This window comes from Prinia subflava, chromosome 10, assembly GCF_021018805.1.
Source record: "Prinia subflava isolate CZ2003 ecotype Zambia chromosome 10, Cam_Psub_1.2, whole genome shotgun sequence".
Taxonomy (NCBI): Eukaryota; Metazoa; Chordata; class Aves; order Passeriformes; family Cisticolidae; genus Prinia; species Prinia subflava.
In genome coordinates, this window is record NC_086256.1 from 25,755,454 (window position 1) to 25,773,973 (window position 18,520).

Genomic DNA, 18,520 nt, shown 5'->3' on the forward strand with positions numbered 1-18,520 from the left:
TAAAAAAGGGGGTGGCTGTATGAAATAATGACATTAATTTGTTTGAGCAGACATTATTTGTACAAATATGAATTATAATATCCTGTGAAGAAAATTTCATGAGCAGAAGACCTGAGCAACCTGGTTAATATACGTGACTTGGGCTTTCCATGGAGAGCATTCCCTGAGCATTTGTGTAGGCAAGGATTTGTATTTTGAATGACTGGAGCAGCTAATGATCAGGGAGAATAAAAATAACCATTCACCTCAGATTTTCATTGTTTCCTCCAGTTCTCTGCCACATTTCCTGATAATGAGGATTTGGAAAAGAGGGTGTAATTTGGAAAAGTGGATGACTACCTTGTTTACACTTTCACCCATCCCAAATACAGTCTGTCTATCCCTACTCATCATTAGTTGCTGCTGTATGACTGTGTGCCCTACAGCTTTTCCACCCTGAGCTGTTAGTCCAGCAGAAGCTGCTTTGAAAATATATTTGTGAACAGTTGGAAGATGATCATATGCCACGACCACTTCAGTGTTTCATCCCAATTTCTAGTGCCAAAAGGGTTCCGGTACTTAGACAGGAAACAAATTGAAAGCTCTTGGCAAAGCAGAATGTGTTATGAAGCTGAAGATGAGATGTCATGTCCTATGAACTCCTGGTAAATAACAGATTTGAGGGAAATCTTGTTTTATAGACATATAGATATATATGTATGTAGCTATATAAATATATATATGTATACACACACACATATATATATACATCTGCATGGGAATATACAGTTTAAAAGAACATACAGAATAAAACCCATGAGAAGTTTTTATATTATTCTCTCCATACTTTCAGAAAAGTGAGATGCAAATGGTCATGAGCCAGAGAGCAAAGGCAGTGAGTAGCAGTGAATGCCAAGTGTAGGCAACCATGAACATTTATATTTCAGTCAAACCGATGGGTCTGATAAAGGAATAAAGATGAACTTTGCTCATAAATTCATCTTCTGTTTATATCCTCATTTTTTCCTCAGTATATTAATACAGTTCTTATAGTTAGAAAAAAAAAATCCAGACTGTAAAACAAAGAGTTTTACTGCTTTATGTGTTAGAGACTGAACAGTTGAATATTTCCCCCTCTCTCTTCAGGTCATTTCATTGTATCTTTAATCAGACCATTTGGTTTAACAGACAAAGACAAGTAAACTTTCATATTATTTTAAGTTTTATTTTCTCAACTGGCAGTTCCATCACATTTGGAAATAAGCTGCATTTCCAGAGAAAACATTTTTTGTGATCAAATGGATGAAGATGGGCAACAGGTTTAATATAGATCACCAAGGAATAGCAATCTGGGAACCAAATAAATTTTATTCTAATTAAATGGAGAGATAAATCCTCCACCTCTCTTTCAAAAATAATATATATATATATAAGGACGTAATTCTCAATGGTAGAGGATCATTAACTAATGAAACCCACTGCTTAGTTGCACACTTTTACAGAGTGCAAATCATGTCTGCTCTATATGGGTGTATGAACAGCTGATCAATATTCACTATAATGAAGTTTTATAAGTGACTTCAAAGGCAGTTATATTAAACCTCAAGAGCACATGAGCATATTTGTGTTTAATCATTGACAAAAACCCATGAAGATTTTGAAATTTAAGATATTCCTCAGGAACTGCTTAGGGGTGAGGAGATAAATAACAAACTAATATTGATCTCACAGCTGTGATTTTTTTGTTGCACAGTTCCTAATTTGTGTTGCCACCATGTTCAATACTGAATTGATCTTCCCTGTCGAGGTGACAATCCTCAGAAGTCCAGACACTCTTCTGCAGGCAGAGCTTTGGGTTAGAGGGCACAGGGCACAGGAAATGAGCCTAGAAAATGGCCTTACTAGTCAGGAAGAAGAAACAGTCAGGCACAACCCATCCTTTACTCGGCAGCAAGATGGAAAGAGAGCAGAGAGCCCAGATGTTTGTCTTCTCTCATTCAGACAGCGCCTCCAAGCATTTTTAATTCTCAGACTCACTTCTCTGGAGCCAAACCCAGTGTTCTTTCTTCTGTGCAAAAGGAACTGAGGAGCTCTGAATGACCTCAACCAGCAAGGCCTGCTGCTTCTCATCTCCCTTGCCAGCCTCAGTCCATTAAAGTGAAAAATGAAACAACTCACAGACCTTCGCTTGAAAAACTGGGCACCCTTTTCCTGCCCGTCCTGCTTTGGTTTATGGAATTTTTTACCCTCCTCTGTATAAATGCTATGGCATCACAACAAATAGGAGACTTTATTTTTTGGGCTATGAGGAAATTTATTTCCTAGTGTAAGTCTATTTTCTGGGAGTCAATAAAATATATTAGCAAACTCGGAATGAGATTTGCAGTTATTTGGTACATTTTGCAGTTGAAGTCACAGGGCAATATCAGTTTATGTTCCCTGTGAATATCACACTATGTGAAATTCTGAAACTGTATTAAAAAAATACCAGCCAAAAAGACAATACAACAAAGAACTGGGAAATGAGGAAAGCCTTTGCTTTGTTATTGTGGAAGTTTAAGAAAGATGTGCATATTGAACTCAGCAACATTATTCTCAGAGAGGGAATGACTATACTAACTCAGAATGTTTTCTTTTCCTGTGAAATTCAATAATGCAGAGAATAATATGCTTTATAAATCAGAAAATGTGTGAATCCAAAGTCAGTTTGCTCTCTATGTAATATAATTTCTAAATATGAAATTCTCATTCTGTTTTTCCTACCCCATAAAAAGTCCAGATGAAGGTTTTGCCTCAATTAAAGAAAGATTTAGGAGTCTGGATTGGCAGAGGGATAAAACAGACAACTGCCCCTGGAAGGAAATGAATTTCAGTTTTATTAATTTTGGCCCAAAGGGTCAAATTTAATTTGTCCCTGTGTTCTCCATCACTTCAGACTGAAGCTACAACGAAGGGTCAGGATTTAATTTCATCAAATTAAGATCAGAATAGTTATCCCAGATTTTAGACTGTATTAACCAGCCATTGGGAAATCCACTCTGACCTGCTCAAGGTTGGAAGCCAAAGCTGCAGGCACAGAATTAACCCTGTAAACCCCAGTCCCTGTAAAGGCTGACTGGTTTCCCACCCTCCAGTTCTGCAGCTCCTTGCAAACATGCTGCATGGTGGGCCCTCCTCTTCCCTGAATTCTCCACGGCAGAAGTGACTTTGCATGGAGAATTGCAAAGCTTGTGACTTCTAAAACACTTTGGCTTTAATTCAATAAAGTATCAACGAGACAGGCTGAATCCATTGCACTGTTTAACATTCAGTTATGTGTCACTAACCATCTTCAGCAGGAATAAACCACATAATTTAGGTGCCTTTTTTTTTTGTTTAGAAAGGATTTTTTATATAGAATAGGATCATTAAGGTCGGAAAAGGCCTCCAGGATCACTGAATCCAACCTTTGGCCTATCACCACTGCCTCAGCTAAACCACAGCATCAAATGCCACCCCCAGTCATTCCTTGAACACCTCCAGGGAGTGGTAAAGTGCTCTGTTGAAATGGAAACTCTGGGTTTGGTCTGATCAATCAAATTAATTAGGTCAATTTGTTATCAAAAAGTGCTGGCAATGTCACAAGAATGATGATGTTATAAAAATAACAGTGTCTATTAGGTGACCATGATGTCCTATTATTTGCAACATTTTATATAATATGGATGTAAAGAGAATAATAACCTGCGTATTATTAAAGTATTTTAATTAGTATCTTTCTGATAGTTCTAATTTTATCATCATGGCAATGGTCAGGTTTTAATCTTATTTATGCCACTACAAAACTCAGAAATTCTTTATCTCTGGTTCTTTTAATGCTGGAGGTACTAAAATCCAAGTGAAAGACAGAAAGTGGGTTATCAGTTTGCCAGAGGCCACATTTCATGGTAAGTTTTGAAGATATTTGTTGGTTCTTTTAGGTGTCAAATGTGATGTTCCACTTAAAACACAAAGTTACTTTCTGTCCATTGCTGTGTAACTAGAAATGAAAAACTGGTTTTCTATTCCTGTCGTGAGCCAGGACAAACCAAACAGGTCAAGACATAAAGAGGTGGAAGAAAAGTGTGGGAAAGCTCAAACTGATGATTCAGTGAGGCAGTGCAATAGGCTGGCTGGGAAAATTCCAGGGCTCTGCTGGGATATGGGCATGACCAGGATCGAGCATCTGCTGTTCCCCAAAGGGAACTTTCCCACATGCACAAGGCTGTATCAGCAATGATGGCACACCTCAGCTCTCACAATGGAAGCTTCTTCTTTGGGAAGGGCAAAAACAAAAAGGGATTTTTAACAAGTTAATGGATAATGAAAGCAGGAGAAAATACGGGGTAATTTTCAGGCAACTCATTCTTGTGGAAACACACCATAACAACAGTATCAGGGCTGGCAGATGCTGCATCATGAGCAGCACAAAAACCACGGCATGAGAACAAAAAAGGGGAAAATATTTCCATAGAGACTTTGAAATAACTTTGCCATAAAAATAATTGACAGAAGTTACCAGAACTGGAAGCCAAAGGCAGACTGCAGAACAGCAAATGACAGGCCCTCAGCATAAGGGAGGCTGAACCTCGTGGTGAAGCAGATTAAGCCTCAGGGTCTCTTCTAGGTTCATATTCCAGGACAGAAAAACATTTAAACATTGTTTAAATTTTCTCAATTAAAACACAGTTGTGGGTTTTAAAGGGTGTTTAACATTTTACACATTGAATTCCAGTTAATTTTAAGAACTGCTGCAACCCAGACTGAGGTCAGCATTTCTCAGGACCCAATATTTTTAGCAGCTCAGAGGTTTCCAATGGGCAAGGCAGCCACTTCCAGTGGGAGTGAGTGTCCTGTTTCCCCAGGGCTGTGGAGCTGCTCTCAACTGGATCACAGGATCCTGGGACAAGAGGAGAAAAACAGGAGGAACTGGGATGTGAAAGCTCCTGGTTGAGACCAAGACATGAAGTTCACTTACCAATTCACATCATAGGCAAAACAGGTTCAACTTGGGCAAATAATTAATTAAATTAGCTATTCCTTAATAATAATTATTGAATTGTACATTAATAAATGATGTTAACTAATCCATATAAGGCACTTAATTAATTATCTAATTGCAAATTAAAATAGGTTTGGGTAGTAATGAAGACAAAATTAAAACAGAACCTTCCCCACACCCCTGCAGCAAGGTTCAGCTTCAGCAGAGCCCCTCCTTCTTCCCTTCTCCTCTCATCTTGGTACTCACAGGGCTGTTCCCAACACTTCCCCCTCCTTCCCACTTTCTCCTCTTCCTGGATGGGATTTTTGTGGGAATGTGAACCTGTTAACCAAAAAATTGCAAACAGTAGGTGTAAGCTGGCAGTGTAAGAGCAAGTTGTGAGAGAATATGTCTCAATATTCTCCATTTAACTCCATTTAACCAAAATTTTCCATTTAACTTTTAAATATTCAGGTCAGACACATAGCTAATTTATAGTTGATGGCCGTACAGAACTGATATATACAAGAAGACATATGCAGTTTCTCATTTATTACTGAGAACCTTTGGGGAAGAAGTAATGAATAAATTAAGCTCAAGCTTTGCTGATGATGTAATTTGGATTTCCTGCTCACATATGCACTGTGTTGGTGAAAAATGGTCACATACATTGATGACCCTTAATGATTTGAGGGTCATCAACTAATTAATGATTTGTTTAATCTGCCCTCCAGTGCCAGCTGGTTATTTTTTTCTTTTTAATTTGACTGAAGGGGTATTCCTCACCTAGACTACTGCACATAGTAAACAGAAAGGTTGGGTTTAAACAAAGACATGTGAGTCTGGAATAGCACAGTTCTCACTGGTATCTGGTGCTTACATCTCTAAGATTGCTTTCAAAAAAGAAGAAAAATTGTATAATACTGCATCTTTTCTTGGATTAGGGCTTGGTCTTTGTTTATGAAAGCTGTGATGGTTCTAATTCTTTGTGTGAGGACAATCAGCAGAAGTATGGTGGAAAACAATTTTAAGCCAGTTGTACTGAGGGTGGAAAATTATAATGGCAAGCTGTCCAATTTCCAAAATTGTACATTTCACAAAGACTTCATTCTGCTATCAGATGAATAAAGAATTGAGGCACACTTTCTGTGCCAGGTACTGAGCCTAAACTTTAAATTTCAGAAAATTCCTACAGCAATAAGGAGGAATCATTCATCTCTGTAGGCAGGAGAAGTGACTAAGAGGGGACTGCAGGGCTCTCACTGAGCATTTTGTCTTCCCTTGGTTTAAAATGAGAGAGAGTAGATTTAAATTGGACAGAAAGATATTGGTGAGTGTGAGAGACACTGGAACTGAGTTCTTTCCAACCAAACCCACAGTGGTTTGGATTGAAAAGGACCCTAAAGTCCATCCAGTTCCACTCCTACCATGGGCAGGGACATTTTCCACCATCCCAGGTTGCTCCAAGCCCTGTCCAGTCTGGCCTTGGACACTGCCAGGGATCCAGGGGCAGCCACAGCTTCTCTGAGCACCCTGTGCCAGGGCCCCACCACCCTCACAGGGAACAATTCCTTCCCAATATCCCACCCATCCCTACTCTCTGTTTCAAGACATTCAACCTGTCTTTCATAAATAAATATTTCCTCATCACTATTAATATCCTCTGTTTCCTCGGTGTCAGGGTTGTGGTCTTTACGAATTCAATAACAGTAATTTACTAAAAAAAGTGATTTTTTTATTGCAAGTCATTATTACAAATATGAACAAGTTTAGATAGCTTAGGAATGAGTGACTGAAACACTTTGTGTCCTTAAATAATGAAATTTTAGGTGCAAACCACAAGTTTTGAGGAGAAGACCCCCTCTTTTTTCCACATGACTTTTGCTTAAAATACAGAACTTTGTTCCATGGCTGCAATGACCCATTTGCAAAACTGTTGTCACACGACAACAATAATTATGATTTTAACTCTCCATTACAAATTCTTCACATAATATTGTTGCAGTAATGTATTTAATAACTGCCCCCAAAATAATTCAAAGCTGAGAGATATTTTCTCCAAGTATAGACAGCTAAATAGCGCATTTAATTCCATTTGTAAAATCTCTGATCAGCAATTAACGATGGTGTGTTTGGGAAGAATATGCTTAATCATGCTCTTTAAATTTGCATTTTGGGTTTGCAAATCCAGAAGACTACAGACATTCACTAATGACAATTACAGTCTAAAAGGTAGATTTTGCATCACAACAAAATTAGCCTAAAGAAAAGGAAAATGTAGAAAGAGAATCATAAAAGAAAGCTGAAAAACACAACAGCCTTTCTTCTTGTTTTGATTTTGGAAATATAAATCATTCCAGATATCACTTCTCTAGGGATTTAATTATTACTAACAGACACCAGCAAATGAGGGTTGATTTTGAAAAGTGTTCACTGAGAATCCAGGTGAGCATCAGGAAATAAGTGAAGCAAAGACCCAAAACAGTAAATTTCTCTGAAAATTAAAATATCCCTGTGGTAGTGTTATTCACAAATTTATACTTTATTGAGAAATTATTCTTCAGAATGCTAATCATTCCATAATAGTACAAATTTTAGTTGTTCTTGGATCAACTGGGATCTTAAAACCAGATAAAACCAAATAAAACCAAATAAATAGTTATTTCCTTTTATAGTTTTTTTCCTTGTAGTATATTATAATAGTAGTGCTGCTTCTCTCAGCACTCATCTCTCTGAAAATTGTGTTTTGACACCAAAAATTTCATTATTTGAAAACATAAAGTGTTTCAGTCACTCATTCGCAAGCTATCTAACCTAGCTCATATTTTTAATAATGATTTGCAATAAAAATCACTTGTTTTAGTAAATTACTGTTATTGAATTAGTAAAGATCAAGACCTTCACACTGAGGAAAAAAACTCCAGAGATGAGCTGTTGGAATGCAATTTCTTAAGTGGCTGAAATGTCCCCACAGTTTCCAATTTAAACTGGGAAATTGCAAGAGGAAAGAATGGTGAATTCCCCAAGTTAGAAGGGTAGGTTTAGATGGGATATTGGTGAGGAATTGTTCTGGGCTTTGACGTCCCTTCCAACCCAGACCACCCTGGGATTCTGTAGTTGCATGATGGCACCAGAAAGAAAGAAAGTATTCAGGATTCTTGGGGATATTAATGCTATTTTTATCCTGTGCTATGGACTGTAAGATCTTCACTGTTCATAAAATCTTTACAGCATTTATTATGCACATCTATTGTCAGCAGATCAATTTCAGTGTTTGTAATCCCATCTGTTACTCACTTCCCTTGCTACTGGAATTATTTCCCAGGAATAAGGAGTCTTAGAGTAAATGTCTTCAGAGCTTCAATGTCTGCTGGATTTAGACAGCATTTTTTATCTCTGTCACTTTTGCTTTACAGAGACTCTAAAGAAATTGGCATTTGCAGAGGTTAAAAGAGGCCCAGGCACAGAAATACGGTTCAGGCTGCCACAGTTTAGGTTGTCCTACCAAGAAAGGAGTTCACTACCAGAGCCCTCAGCAGAACAGCTCCTGGGCAGTGAACTCACGTGCCCTTCTACATTCTTCTAAGATTTAGGCTATTCTTCCTGCTGAGGAATATCCAAAGGAGATTTTTCTGAGTTAGTCTGCACTTGATGTTGACAAGATATGAAATCCAGTGTTAATGTAGAGGTAATGACTGAGAAATTGCATGTTTGCACGAGTGGATTGCTGTTCATTAGCACACTCCAAGCACAAATCCTCATCAATCACTGCATATTCACCACGGCCGCTCTGCTGATTCCCACCTGGATTGCTTTACTGATTGTTTCAGAGGAAAACATGATCCTTTATGCCATGGTCATGTTTTCATGTTTAAAAGCTGTTCAGGAGGTTTCCTGTCTGGCTAGGGGCTTAGAGGGGGAGGGGTTTGTTTGTTTCTGTTTCTGGCAAATTGCTTGCAGGTTTGAAACTGATATTGAGTTTTGTCTTCATCTTGATAAAATCTTCCCATTTGAACAGCAATACAAGTTGCAGTTTGTTTACAACTGTTTATGCTAAAGCCAAGCATTCTGATTCACCATTTTAAGAGTGACATTTCAAACAAAAAAAGAGTCTATTAAAAAAAAATTAAATACTTATTTGTATTTAAAATACTTATTAATTTTTTCTTGATTTATCTCTGCACTGCTAACATCTTCCTTTTCCAAGGACCAGATGGCTCGCTGAATTCCACCCCAACATGGATGCAACTGTGTTTAAAATACCAAGTTCATTGCTGACTCACTGTGGACAGATGAAATAACCAAAACCTGGCTGTGGGCAGCAGTCTGACAGCTGGGGAGGGGGAAAGAACCTTGCTTTGTTGTAGGCAGATGAGTCAGGAAGGCTGAAGTCCTGTTTGAACAGGGCTCCATTGGGATACAATTTTAGTAGGCAATTAAAGACATTTGGGAATATTCTAGTTAATAAATATATATGCCAAAAGTAGGCTGTTACACTGTTAAAAGTGACCCCGTTTCCTGCCGGTTTACCACTCCTGTGCGTGTTTCTCTGTGTGTTACACACACACTCCCCGTTCATTTTCAGCATTATAACTCCCATAATGGGTCTTTTTCACTGCTATTTAAGAAGCCAAGTAAAGTGAGTTTATTAAACTCCCAGTGTTCTTATTGCTGGGCATACCTGAGTTTACAGACTCTGATGACGCCAAAACTTGCAACCAATTTTGATATTCATGTTAGGCAAGCTGTCTTGCTAACAATGGAATGTTTCTTTTTGGTTTGAACCCACAAATCCATACATTTCTGTTTTGACTCAATTTCTGAAGCTGATTATGCCAACTTGACATATTTTCTATTTAATTAAACTAGTTCTCACTTACACAGTAGTAACTTTGGGTTGTTTATATGTGTTTGCAACATGTTTTTTTGCTCTGCAGCAGTTTTTATGTGGGTGTTATTAAAGGACCTGCTCAGAGGAAGATGCCCCAGGGAGTTCTGAAGAAATGTGTCCATGAAAGCAGGACAAACAAAGAAATAGAAAAAGCATAAAAACCATCTGTGATTTTTTTGTTGCTGATTTTTGGGTTTCATTTTGTAGGATTTGTTTTGGAGGTTTTGCCTGGATTTTTTTTTTCTTTTTGTTTTTTCTTTTAGCATTAAGCTGGAATTGGGCAAAATGAGAACGAAGAGTTTTCCCTTACTAGTTATTGAACCCTTTGACAGAAGATGCAATCTGGTGTTTGAGTTATATTTAGCCTGTGTCAGTGCTGATGGTCTGCATCATCAGAGCATGTGATTCCATGCAAAAGCAGCTCACTAGGGGACAGGAGGCAGAAGGTGGAGAGTGTTCACAGAACGAGGATCTCTGCGCTCCTTATGCCAACTTTGCTCCTTCTTCAAAAAAGCAAATAATCCTCCAAAAGCAAATAACGTGACTGCAGACAGCAAAATAAATGAGTGAAGAGAGAAGGAGACAGATGGTAAAGAATTTTTAGTACTAATGATGGGAGCTTCTAGAAATGCCACTTGCAGTGTGAATCACCACCTTCTTACATATATTTGCTTTATTTTAGGGGAAAATAAAGAAACCTTCAATTTCATACGGTTTAAATCTAAATAATTGTTATGTGGACATTAATTCATGAGTGCAGTAGACCCTTTTTTGCAGTCCCATATGTTTGAAATATCTGCTGTGAGGGACCATGACTGATTTCACTGGAATTTTTGTGGACATTGGGTGCATAATCACCTTTGAAGGTGTGGACTTCAAGACTCCACACTGTACACAGTTACCAATTCAAATATTGTTCATTTATGTGTTGCATGGATTTGCTAAGATGTGTGATGTTCAGGAATGAGGAAAACACTACTCAGGCAGTCTGAGAAAGGCTTATATCTCATGAATTAATAACCTAGTGGGAAAAAAAGACACTTTAAAACCTCTTTCAACCTAAGGAACATTAGAAATGCTGGTAGTGTCTTTTACAGGGGAGTCAGGTGTTTGTTTCTTACATTTAAGTTGTATGCCTTTTAAAACTTCACATTTTACTTAACATATTTTCTCACAGACGAGAGCACAGAAGGTTTTCCTTAACTGCCAAAATCACAAAGAAAACATGTTCTGTCTATTTTTATTCCATATAAAATATATAGATATTTATATAGACCACAATTCTTTCTCTGGCTTGCGTTTGTTTCCATGTAATTTTACATGTTCTGCATATCCATACCCAGCCCTGGGCCTGTAGTGACAACACTGGGGCAACTCTTTTGACCAAAAAAAGGTAAATTTGGATTTGTATAGAAACCACATATTTTATTATGACAAAGGGGAGATCCTGGCACAGGGTCCCCAGAGAAGGCAGCTCCAGGGCTGCCCCTGGATCCCTGGAAGTGTCCAAGGCCAGGCTGGATGGAGCTTGGAGCAGCCTGGGATGATGGAAGTTGTCCCTGCCCATGGGCAGCTTCTGTTTTTGGAATGAGACTATCTTGAAAGGCCCCTTCCAACACAAACCACTTTTAGGTGCTGTGATTCATATCCATTCCATGGATGTATGTACTTACATAAATTCATCCACTGAAAGTGATACCAAAAATTTGCAATAATTTTAGTAAAACTAAATCTATGTTTCATTAGGTATTTATGTTGCTCCTTAGAACAGAATCATGTTGTTACTGTCTGCTCAGGGTAGGCAGGGAATCTGATTTCAGTAAATTGAATGTGGGCATGCTTTCAAGTAATATAGTTATTAAAATCAATATTTCTTTTCTCCATACATTCAGATAGGGAAAAAAAATCCAAATTCCTAAAGACTACACTGAAGTATAGAAAATACAGAGAAAGAAAAAGCTATCTGGAAACCATTTGATAGAATGTCTTCAACTCATTTTCATAAAAAAGATTTGTTAAGTCTAATTTATTAAACTGTCTGCTTAGATATTCTCAGAGCACCTGAAAAGCTGGGGCTGTTTTGTGAAGATTAAAAGACTCCATTTAATTCTAAACCAGTTTTTTTTTTCCTCTACTGTGATGCAATCCTTTGAGGAGTGTGGTATTTCCATTTGATGGCTGTATCAACTCCAGCATCCCAATTACATCATTGATTGATTGTTTTTTCCACAAGGAAAATCAACTTCTGAACTAATCACTATGAGCTTGCTAAGTGGGCAGCTGGAATTTGCAGTGCATAATGTGTAAGACAGACACTGACGTGTTTCTCATAGACCTTAAAGGGAAAACAGGAGTTCCTTGATTCTCTGCACTTTCTGAACACCAAGTTTCACCTGAAGATAGAGAGAATATCCAGGATCAAGGTACTTGGTATTAAAGGCAGTCTCAAGCTTTTGGACATTGACTCTACACTGGCACCTGGAGATGCTGGAATTAGCTTTGTTATGGGCAGTAGGCTGATGGGAGTCATTCCATGAAACTTAATTCACTGTTGATTCCTGAATATTGGGTAGTTTTAGTGGCTCTGAGTAATGGCCTTTTATTGCTATTTTATTTTCTCAAAGAGTTTTGATCGTTGCTGAGCCTGGACTGAAACACGAGCTTAGCTCCATACATGATAAACAAACCTCTTGTCATTCAATAAGGAAAAAATGCAGTCTTTTTTCTATGAAAAAAAAATAGAATAAAATTGAAGCCTGATGAAGACAGAAGCCAAACTCTTCTTGGTAGCACTGAGGGCAGGATTTTATTCACTGTCTAGATTCTTCTCTGTAATGGACCAGCTCATTCCCAGACCTGTTCACAGAAGAAGGTGTCTGGTGGCTTGACAAATATTTGGAGTCGTACAAATTCCTGGTTTTTTTCAAATTCATAACTAAAAGAATTTTCTACTAAATCTCAGTAACATGGTAACAGTAGGAAGTGATACTCTGCATAGCTAGAATCCTCTGAGGCAAAAGGAGCTTTTAGAAACGTAAGGGTACCCACTTTGTAGGTAGTCTTTCCTTTTCTGGAGAAATAAGGGAATAGGGCAAAATTTTCCAGGAAGGCAAAAAAGATCCAGCAAGCCAACTTCCCAGGAATTCCCCACATAAATCTCTTCTTAATAAGTTCAAAAGCAACATTCCTCCCTTTGGTGAAGCTTTAAAATATCCCCAGACTTGTTCTCATAATCCCTGCATAGCCAATGTTCCAATGTTTAGAATTGTGGCAACAAAAAAGAAGCAGCAAGCCTTTATAGATGTTTTTTGACATGAAGCAAATGCAATTCAATGCTGAGAAATGCATGGTGTAGGAGCTTGGTTGCCAATAGAATAACAAATAGAAAAAGAATTACATGCACCAGCCCGAGAGGGCTGAAAATCATCTTAGCATGTGCAGACACGCAAAGGCTTCACAACCCCTTTGCCCTCCTCTCGCTGTGTCTAGAGTCAATCTTTTTTATTATTACTTGGCTTTGTCCTCTTAAAAAAGCCTTTGACTTTATTTGTTTGTTTGCTTGGTTGTGTTCCCTGTGCCCTTTCCCTTTCAGGAGTGGGTGAGCACAGGGGACACAATGCATGGTCTGGCTCAGCTGTGGCTGCCCTGGGATGTTTGACACCCCACACCAATTGAATATGGCTTTAATGCACTCTCACTCCAAAGGCTGGGGTAGACACGGCCTCCTCTTATTTACAGTGACACCATAAGAGTATGGTCATTCACAAATAACAATATATTTCCATTTATTTCAAATTTATCCTGTATTCTCAAAGCCAAGCTGGTTTTGAGCTTACATGTTAATCACAAGGATTGCACTTCCTTAACCACTTGATCCCCTATGAGGCACTTCTGCTCTGCAATCTTATCATACATCAGTCAATATAAAACTATAAAATAATCAGGTCTATAAAAAGCTTTAAAAATAATTCTTGTAATAAATCATTTTCAATACTGTTAAAGGATGAATCACTGCAAAAAGCAACTAGAAATTAAGAAAGAAGCACACCTGTCTAGACTGCAGTCTAACAAATGCTGAGATGTGTAAAACTGTGTGTCAACTAATATTATCCTGATAGGAAATATTGGCTTTATGAAAGATAATGCAGCTAAATATATACAGTTATTAGGGCATCCAGGCACCTGCCCCAGGGCACGGCCTCAGCCACGGCAGCAGCAGCCCCCGCAGCAGGGGCACAGAGCCCGGCAGCTGCCCCGCACAGCCCCTGCTGCAGCCCCAGCCCCTCGCCCAGCCCGCTGCAAGATCTCCAGCAGCGGGCAGGGTCAGCAGGGACGACACTCCCGGCAGGCCCACGGGGCGAGGAGGGCTCCTGCTCTGAGGAGCTCTGTTGGGGTGTGTGTTTCTGCTTTGAGTTTCCAGGCCAGCTTTCTATTTTATTTGTGTGTTTTGATTGAAATTATGCTTTGTGACATGCAGCTTGTCTCCCCTAGACCCATCCTCCCCCACTCCTAGAGACAGGCACAGTCCTTCGTTTGTATCGGTTTGTTCTATTCTTAGGTTCTGTACCCCAATTGTTAAATATAGACACTGTATGTGTCAATCCCTTTACTTGTCAGCTGGCCACTGCCTAGAAGCTTCCCCATTGGCCCTCAAACGTTTATCCCTTCCCTAATCTCCTCCTTTCCCAGTTGTCAATCCCCTACCCCCCTGCCCCTGTTTCTAGAGCCTTCCCTGCCCATCTTCCCTAACTTGATGTATCATTTGCTGTCCTGTATTGTTCCCTGCTTTTCTTATCCCTATTGGGTTTAGTTCTGTATTCCCCGCCTTAGACTCCTCCCTGAGAGTACCCTCATTGGTTGTTTGCTTTGTGCTGCCCCTTCTATAAAACCCACTGCCAGAGCCTTGCTCTTGGTTCTTGGGGTTCAGCTCTTGTGGCTTTACTTTTCAGTTGTCCATGCCTTCAATAAACCTCCTCAGTTTACCCCAAGACCCAAGTCTTGTTTCTGCTTCATCTCTGTGCCCCAGAAGCAATCGCTGAGAGCATCGGAGTCCCTGGGTGGGGAGGTGAGAGCTCCCGGGGGAGAAGGTGTCACACCCCTCGCTGCCGTGTGCCCTCAAAAGCACACACCATGACAGAGCTCAGCCCATCCACACAGAGGGCGGAACACACAGACCTGAGCAGGAGTGCTGAGGAGGGAAGCGTCACAGGCTCCCTCCTATCTCAGCCGTGGCCACAAGACACCGAGCCAAGCAGGGTGGCCAGGGAAGAGACTGGCTTGGCATCCCTGCCACTGAAGGCTTGGGAAGAAGACCAAGACCTGAGCCGGAGCAGATCGCAAGAGAGCCCTCCCTTGGTCCATCTCATGTGTGTCATTGGAAAAAGACCAAGGTATGAGCTGCAGTAGTGATAAACCAACTGGCTCAGAGCTCTTTCTGTCCAAGCCATGGCCAGAAGACACAGAGCCAAGCAGGAGGCCAAGGGAAGAGAGCGGCTCAGTGTCCCTGCTGCTCGAGGCTTGGCCAGAAGACCAAGTCCAAAGCTGCAGCACTGTGGTGGAGAGTGCCTCAGTGTCTCCCACATGAGTTATGGGCAGAGAGCTTGGACTCTGGGGATGGCCTAGATCAGCTGGAGGCAGCCGTGACCTGCCCGTCTCACATGAACCCACTGCTCCTGTACGGGCACAGGCCTCACAAGTCAGGAGTCAGAAGAACAAAGCCTGTCCCAAATGGAAGCTGTGGGCAGGGATTTCAGGGAAGCGGAGGCTGTCCTGGGGCCCACTTGGAGGGAGGAAGCGCTGCTCAAGTGGGACAGGTGCACCTTTGAACATCTGCAAGGCCTGTCCTCAGCTTCAGCTGACGCCGTGCTGCGGCCGTCCCGCTTCAGGAGGTCTCTCAGGGCTCTGTGCTGGGCGTTCCGGAGCCTCAGACGCCTCATTGCAGGGCTGCGCTCCAAGAGGCCATCCCAGCGTGGCTCCGTGGCCATGTCACCGGGATAAGCGCCACGGAGGCAGGAGCACTGGAATGAGCCCTGGAACGCTCTCTCCTTCCCCTGGTGGGGTCCTCACACCGTGTGTGTTTGTGCACAGCCCCCTGGGCCAGGCCCTGCAGAAAGCCATGCCTTGGCTGGAGTGTCTGGAATGGCTTTGCATTGTCCACGGCATCCCTCAGAGCTGTGCATGTGTTCCACTGCCCCAGGTTGCTCCAAGATTTGTCCAACCTGGCCTTGGATGCTTCTTACTATCCAGTAAACGCCACAATTTATATTAACATAAAAATTATATTAAAGCCGAGAGGTTTTTGTGGGTTTGTAATGCTTTCACTTTCTTTTCATCTCAATTTCATGTATAATTACAAAACTGAGATACTCATTGAAATAAAATATGCTAAAAGGATCCAGTGTTTCTGTAAGTTGTGGGTTCTTACAACTTAAATACTGTTATTCGCTAATGGAGTATTCAGCTACATGTAAGATACACCACCAAAAACTGCTTTGCACTTGGGTAAACCGGTCTAGGACTAATTAAATTCAATAACTTCTAAATGCTGAGTTTTCTACCAGAACAGAAAATGCTTTTGGTGGAAATTTTATGGAAAAACTAATTTTTTTTCCCCCAGGAAACACATTTATCAATCATAAATTTGAAGCTTGAATCATCCATCATATCACATCCAGACTGGCTAATCCAAGTCGCACAGAGATGAGAAAAAGACATTTTCATTACTTTTTTTTTTTTTTTTTTTTTTTAACATGTAAAACTTTCTGGCCAGGAGACAAAATAATAATAATTTTCATCTTTGCCTAGAAGAATAACATGGGAAATAATAAATATCTCTGAAATGATCTCAAATCGTTATGGATAGAACATTGGAAATAATAAACGTAAATGCCATTTTCTGAAAAATACCAAAGCAATACAACAAAAACCAAATAATAGCCCAAACACCCTAATTAAGTACATAAATAGACAAATTTAAGTTCTAGGAGCCATTACGTTTGTCTGCAGTGACTCTACATTTAATTCCTACAAACGTGTTTTCATTTCTATGAAAATTATGGAAAATTTGAATTTTACATAATAAGAATTTCCATGCAAAATTCCTATAAATACTCAGAATATTTAATATATGAACATATCTTACTTTATTAATAATTAAATAATATGTAAGCACATAGTCAAGGCTAAAACAAAAATGTTATTACTGATCTCTGGAAAAGGCTAAAAAACAGCTGAAAATCCACACTGTAAAAGCATCACATATATCTGGGAAAAAATAACTGTTTTGACAGTTTGGTTTTATAAAAGAGAAAAATAACTCAACAGTTTCATTAATTCAAAAAGAAAGTTTATTCTTGAAATCGATAGACTAGTTTTAATTGTTGTGGGGTTTTCACCTATAAGTAAAAATATAATTTTGATTGCTCAGTAAAGTAAGAGCCTCTAAGCTCTCGTGTTGAAGGTTTTTAACATGATAGTGGATGACGATCACATCTGTACCTGACATTTCCCATGGAAATGGTATTTCACATTTTGTTGAGCTTTTAACATTATAGTCATCAAATTTAATGTCATTTGTGACACTCACTCAAGAGTGAGACTAAGTAAAGCCTGCAGAAAATATTTATTTCCTTTATTAAGGAAAGTAGTCTGTTAGCCTGGAGAGACAGAAAACTTTCCTTTCCATGAATTGGTTCCTTATTTATTTCCTGTAGTAGTTAATCTCTGGCAGCCACTTGACAGAGCTTGTTTCAATATTCCTTCAATTCCTCCATGAATTTTTCAATCATTTTCTTCTAAATTTCAAATCTGAAGTTCAGAAATGGTTTGTGTATTTCAATTTTATGGTTCATATTTACAGAACATGAAGTGGTCCCTGTACAGCCACCTGTAAAAATAATGACAAAGCTTTGGTTCCTGAGCAATTATGGCCCAATCTTCAGGAATTCTGCACTGAGGGGCTGGAACGTGTCCAGGGGAGGGAAGGGAGCTGGGGAAGGGTTTGGAGCAGCAGGAGAGGCTGAGGGAGCTGGAAAGGGGCTCAGCCTGGAGAAAAGGAGGCTCAGGGGGACCCTGTGGCTCCGCACAGCTCCTGACAGGAGGGGACAGCCAGAGTGGTCAGGCTCTGCTCCCAGGAACAGGGACAGGAGGAGAGGGAACGGCCTCAGGCTGTGCCAGGGGAGGCTCAGGTTGGACACCAGGAGGAATTTCTTCCTGAAAAGGGTGGTCAAGACTTGGCAGGGGCTGCCCAGGGCAGTGCTGGAGTCCCCATCCCTGGAGGTGTCCAAAAATCATGTAGACATGGCACTTTGTGTTATGGCTTGGTGGGCATGGGCCAAAGGCTGGACGTAATGACCTGGAAGGCTTTTTCCAGGATTAATGATTCCCTGATTCTCTGATATGTGATCCCATGGCTCTGTTTTTTTTCCGCTCTTGTGGCAATTTCTATCAAGTTACTTCATGGCTCTGAGCTCAGCACTGGCACTTCCCAAACAACTTCCTGATGAGCTGTGTGTCCATCCACTCCCTGCAGCTTCAGCCTAGCACGGATCCAGGTGACCTTTGATGGAGTGCCAGCAGGAAAGGGTCCCACAAATCCCCAACAAATCCCCACCGTGAGGACAACCCCAGCAACACCTTCAACAGGTCTTCAA